The following is a 5,800-nucleotide window of genomic DNA, read 5'->3' as shown; positions in this document are numbered from 1 at the left end:
AAAAACCTTCAGGAGGCCCTGGACCAAACCTACAAGGGTTTCTGGTCGGCCATAAGGCCTTCATATGGCATGGTCGGTCAATACTGCTCTTGGTCGACCATGGAGCCACCTCCATGGTGGTCCTAATCGACCGGGGGCGATTGTTCTTCGAACTTGATGTCGTGAACGTCATACTTTTTTTTGGTGGACGTTATACTCTTTTTTGGTGAACGTTTGGTTCTTGTTCTCGTGAATGCTCTATTATTCATGAAACTTGTTTTTCAGAATGCTCCCTTGATCGAGTCGAGGCTACAGATGGCCATAGATGTTCAGCTAAAAGCTTGATCTTGCTCTAATCTCCATAGCTTTCGCTAATCATGGTGATTAGCTTAATTAATCATTGGGTTAAGACTAACGACTTGTGTTAAGTCTCAACCAGGCTTTTCTTGGAGGACTGATACAATAAGCGACATTTTGCATCGCTTTTTTTGATTATTATGTCCTTTTCTCAACTGTATGATCATTTTCCTCACAATTTTTCGGTTTTTTTTAGAGATACCTGTTATCGAGAAGTAGGCAGAGTTATGACATGTTGTAGCAGGTACCCTTTCTTCTATAAAAGAAGATGAGAAGTGCTTATTTTCATTCACACCTTCATTTCTGAACTTCTCAAATTCTCTCAAATTTTAGAAGCTCCCAACTTCTTAAGTTCTCAAGATGTCTCAATGTTCCGATAAGCCCTCCATCTCAGCCATGGAAGCAATCTGCAAGAGGGCTATAGTCCGTTCAATGAAAGGTATAACCTTCATTTCTCCTTACTCTCTTAACCGTTGCTCTAACGGCCTAAAGAGTCTGCTAGAAGAACGGTCTGATGAGTACCCCAACAACATCCACTTTGATGCGTTTAAGCATAAGAGCGTGCTTGACTAAGAGGATGTCGATGAGATTCGGTCGAGCTACCCCTGGCCTGAATGCATAAAGGTTTGCAAAGCTAAGCCCAATGAGAGGACCTATCACCTCAGCACCAATAGGCTGTATGTGTACAAGGCATCCCTAAATTTCGGGCTAAGGTTTCTGTTACATCCTTTCATCTGGATTCTCCTTGTCGAGTTGAAAGTTCACCCGTGATAGCTCTATCCCAACGGGTGTGCTTTCATCATTATTTTCATAGTGAGATGTACTGACCTGGGTATTCCATTGAGAATCCCACTATTTCGGATTATCTTCATGCTAAAGGCATCTCCTTTGAATAGGCCTGGTTGGGTCCTTCTGCAACACAGACTTCGTGTTCTCATATCTTGGACACGCACTCACTTCATGACTCTATCCATGGTTGGAACAAGAAGTTTGTAGTCTTGGAATGGAGTGAGGGCGACTGGGGCTATACTTCAAGTGCAATTTCAGCAGCCCTGTGGACAGTGCCCACTACATCCTTTATCTTACAGATGCTAAGCTTCACGACCGTGACCTCTTATCGATGACAACGGAAAAACCCCTTATTGGGAGTTTGTCACGGAGACCAAGCTTGTCGAGGATGACATTAGCAGCATCTCTAAAGAGGGTATTTATTTTTATTTTTATTTTATCTCAATTTTGTTCAAGTTTGTTCTTATTTCCATCTTTCTTTCATTTTGTTCCAGCTGTCGAGGCCCTGGATGTGATGAGTGAAATAGCGACAAGATCACGTGAAAGATGGCTAGAGAAGCGGCCAAGCAGACTAACCACATCCCCAAGGTTCTGGCTTTCCCCGAGGCCTCTGGCTCCGGCAAAAAGAGGCTCAAATTTTTTTATGGAAGTGTGAAAATCCCTTGGGAACCTTCATGGGGAATCTCCACCAACGACTCAGTATTTGAGAGTTCGGCCCTAGCTCTTGAGTGGTCGAAGAACTATATTACTCCTCCAAACCTCCTTCACGTCTCTTCGGCTGAGAAGTTGCTCAAAACCGAGGTGTTGGGGGCTCATGAATTGTACCATGTACATTTTAACTTGTATATATTTTTATCCAAGTATACTTCTTTTAGAATTTCAAAGAAATTCCAATGGAGGACCACCGAAAAACCTTCACGAGGCCTTGGACCAAACCTATAGAAGGTCATGGTCGGCCATAAGCCTTCCATGTCGCCTACTCAGCCCTTCTTGGTCTTGGTCGAACAGACCAATCTTTCAAGAAGGTCCTGATCGGTCGAGACTCTACGTGTTGGGGACTCGGTCCTTTTAAGCCTTAATATCTTAACTTCTGTCTGAGTTAGTCTGTTTATGACTCCTCTTTGTGTTTTCTTTGTCATGCCAATGCCTACTTTGCTGTGTCCTATACTCAGAATATCAAGATGATGAGTGACTATGCGGTGTTGCAGACTTCCATGAACAAGATGAAGATCTCCTCAGATGAATGAGAATCTAAGGCTCATCAGGAGGAAGCCCAGGTTGCTGCACTAGAGAAGAAATGCTCCACGGAGGTGAAGAGGAGAAGTATGGAGTGGAGAAAGCTTAGAGACGTGTATCACAAATCCCAGGAGTTTACCCGAATGATGGACAATCATGACGACCAGATGCGCCCCGTGAACTTGGCATTAGGATGACAAAGGGGCGTTAAAGACGTTCATAGCCTGTAAGCGGACATGGTCGACCCGAGTCTCTTCACTTGCTCAAGGGAGATCCTTGTTATGGACCCATCCGGGAAGGCCTCCGGGTCTATGCCTGAGACTTCCCGCCAACGGTCTCAATCTAGTTCAAGTCGCGGGGGTTCTGATTCCAAGGGTAAGGCCCCTTCGGGAAGTCCCAACTCTAAAGCGGCCCTCTATGAAAAAATCAGGGAGCCGGTTCCAGGGAGCAGCGACTCCTCTTATGAGACAGGTTCGAATTAGAAAGAAGATGAGGATGGTCAGGAAGCGGGGAATAATGAGGGGAAGGACTCTTCCGAGAAGTGATTGTGATAGCCTTGTATGGATTTGGATGCCACATGTGGCTTTATTTTTAGAACTTGTTTATTTGAACTATATTCCTTCAAGACTTAACTTATGATCCTTCGGGATCTTTATTTATGTATTTCATTTGGTTTCATTTCTTACTTGTATTTAATTTTCGGCATTTGGTCCTTTAGGACTTACATTCTTTAAATGCTCGTACTAAAATAAATTGGTAGACAAGATGATAAATAAAATTGCATAAATAGATAATATATCTGGAAAACAGGATCACCCCTTACATAAAATGGTGTCGTCGACCTTATTCATATATTTGATACTAAATACCAGGAACACGTTACAAATATCATAAACATAATAAACCTTCAGGTTTGAAGCGTGCCAAGTGCGGGGCACTTCATCGCCGCTCAAGGTTTCCAACTTGTAGGATCCTCGTCCTAATATCTTCCTGACCTTATAAGGCCCTTCCCAGTTTTGGGCTATCTTTCCTCTCTCCCCGAGTCCCGATGCCTCAATCTTCCTTAAAACCAAGTCTCCTTGCCGATTGAACCTTTTTTAACCCTTGTATTGTAATAGAGGGTGGCTCTTCGTTGATGCTCTGCATTGTGGGCGTTGGCCTCATCTCTGACCTCGTCAATGAGATCTAAAGCGAGCCTCGTGGTTTCTTTATTGGTTTGTGGTCCATAAGCTTCCACTCTAGGTGATCCGTGGGTGATTTCTAGGGATACCACAACTTCGGCTCCATAAGCCAGCATCAATGGGGTAGCTTCAGTTGTCATTTTGCAGGTGGTATGATACGTCCATAGTATAGGCAGTAACTCGTCTGCCCAAATGTTCCTCGAGCGTTCAACCCTTTTCTTAAATCCATCAAGGATGATTCTGTTAACAACTTCCGCCTGCCAGTTTGCTTGTGGATGTGCAAACGAAGTGAAGCGGAGCTCTATGCTGTTATCATCACAATATTCTCTAAACTTTGCATTATCAAATTGTCGCCCATTGCCTGTGACAAGGATGCACGGGATACCAAACCGGCATATCATATTTTCCCAAAAAAGAATTGGGTAATGTACCTGGTGGTTATCTTGGCTAGTGTCTTAGCATCAATCCACTTTGTGAAGTAGTCTATGGCTACCACAATAAACTTCCTATGGATGGCACGGGAAATGGACCAAGTATATCCATTCCACATATTGTAAAAGGATGGGTGTAATGATGAATGTAAGACTCTCCAGGGGTTGTCTTACTATCGGAGCGTGCCTCTGGCATTTGTCGCATTTCTTCACATAAGCCTTTGCATCAGTTAGCATAGTTGGCCAGTAGAACCCTAATCGAGTAATCTTGTGAGCGAGGGCCCTGCCCCCCAAGTGCTATCCACAGATCCCCTTATGGGCTTCCTTAAGTGCCTTCTCTGCTTCATGATATCTCAAGCACTTCAAGTATGGAATAACAAAGGACCTTTTGTAAAGAAGGCCTTCAATCAATTAATATCTCAACGCTCTCACTGACAGCTTGCGTGCCTAATAGGCATCGTCGGGAAGCCATCCAGTATCGAGGTGGGTTTTGATTGGATTTATCCAACAACTTGCCACACCAACCGGTGATATCAAATTTATGGCATGTATAATAGGGGTCTTTAGGACTTGAAAGTAGATACTTCTCAGATAGTTCTCAATTTCAGATGAGGCGAACTGGTATAGGGCCTCGGCCGTAGTGTTCTCCTCCCTCGGTACGTGTTATGCGTACCATTCATCAAATTGAGTCAGTATTCCCTTCACGACTCTCAGGTATTTGGCCATAGTATCATTCTTGGCCTCAAACTCTTCATTGACTTGAGCGACCACCAGTCTTGAGTCTCCATAAATCTTAAGATTTTTGGCCCTCACGCCTCTAGACAAGTGTAAGCCGGCTATCAATGCTTCGTATTCTGCTTCATTATTCGTAGTTGGGAAGTCCAACTTCAAAGCATACTCAATCATGAACCCATCGGGGTTTTGCAAGACTAGGCCTGCACCACTAGATTTTGTTTTGGACGCTCCGTCAAAATGGAGAACCCAATATTCTTTCAGAGTCGTATCTTTATCTTTCTCTCCTTCTGGGGTATCTCTTGCCCCCTTCTTCTTGGTCGCTTATGGTGCATTCGACCATGAAGTGTGCTAGGCCTGAGCCTTGATGGTTGTTCGAGTCTTGTACTTGATGTCAAATTCTTCTAACTTAATCGCCCATTTGATGAGCCTTCCACTGGCCTTCAGGCTATGAAGGATATTCCTTAAAGGTTGGTCCGTCAGGACTTCGATTCTGTGAGCCTGTAAGTATGTTCTTAACTTTCTCGAGGCTGTGATCAGAGCAAGCACAAACTTCTCGGTAGTGGAATAGTCAGAAGGCCTTCAATCAATGAATATCTCAACGGTCTCATTGATAGATTGCGTGCCTCCTAGTCTTGGGCATCATCGGGAAGCCATCCAGTCTCGAGGTGGGTTTTGATTGGATCTATTCAATAACTTGCCACACCAACCGGTGCTATCAAATTTATGGCATGTATAATAGGGGTCTTCAAGACCTGGAAGTAGATACTTCTCGGATAGTTCTCGATTTCAAACAAGGCGAACTGGGTTAGGGCATCGGCCGTAGTGTTCTCCTCCCTCGGAACGTGTTTTGCGTACCATTCATCAAATTGAGTCAGTACTCCCTTCATGACTCCCGAGTATTCGGCCATAGTATCATTCTTGGCCTCAAACTCTTCATTGACCTGAGCGACCACAAGTCTTGAGTCTCCACAAATCTTAAGGTTTTTGGCCCTCACACCTCTATCCAAGCCTAAATCGCCTATCAATGCTTTGTATTTTGCTTCATTATTTGTAGTTGGGAGGTCCAACTTCAAAGTGTACTCAATCATGAAC

This window comes from Apium graveolens, chromosome 2, assembly GCF_009905375.1.
Source record: "Apium graveolens cultivar Ventura chromosome 2, ASM990537v1, whole genome shotgun sequence".
Taxonomy (NCBI): Eukaryota; Viridiplantae; Streptophyta; class Magnoliopsida; order Apiales; family Apiaceae; genus Apium; species Apium graveolens.
The sequence above is the reverse complement of the archived record's forward strand: the minus strand, read 5'-3'. Positions refer to the sequence as shown.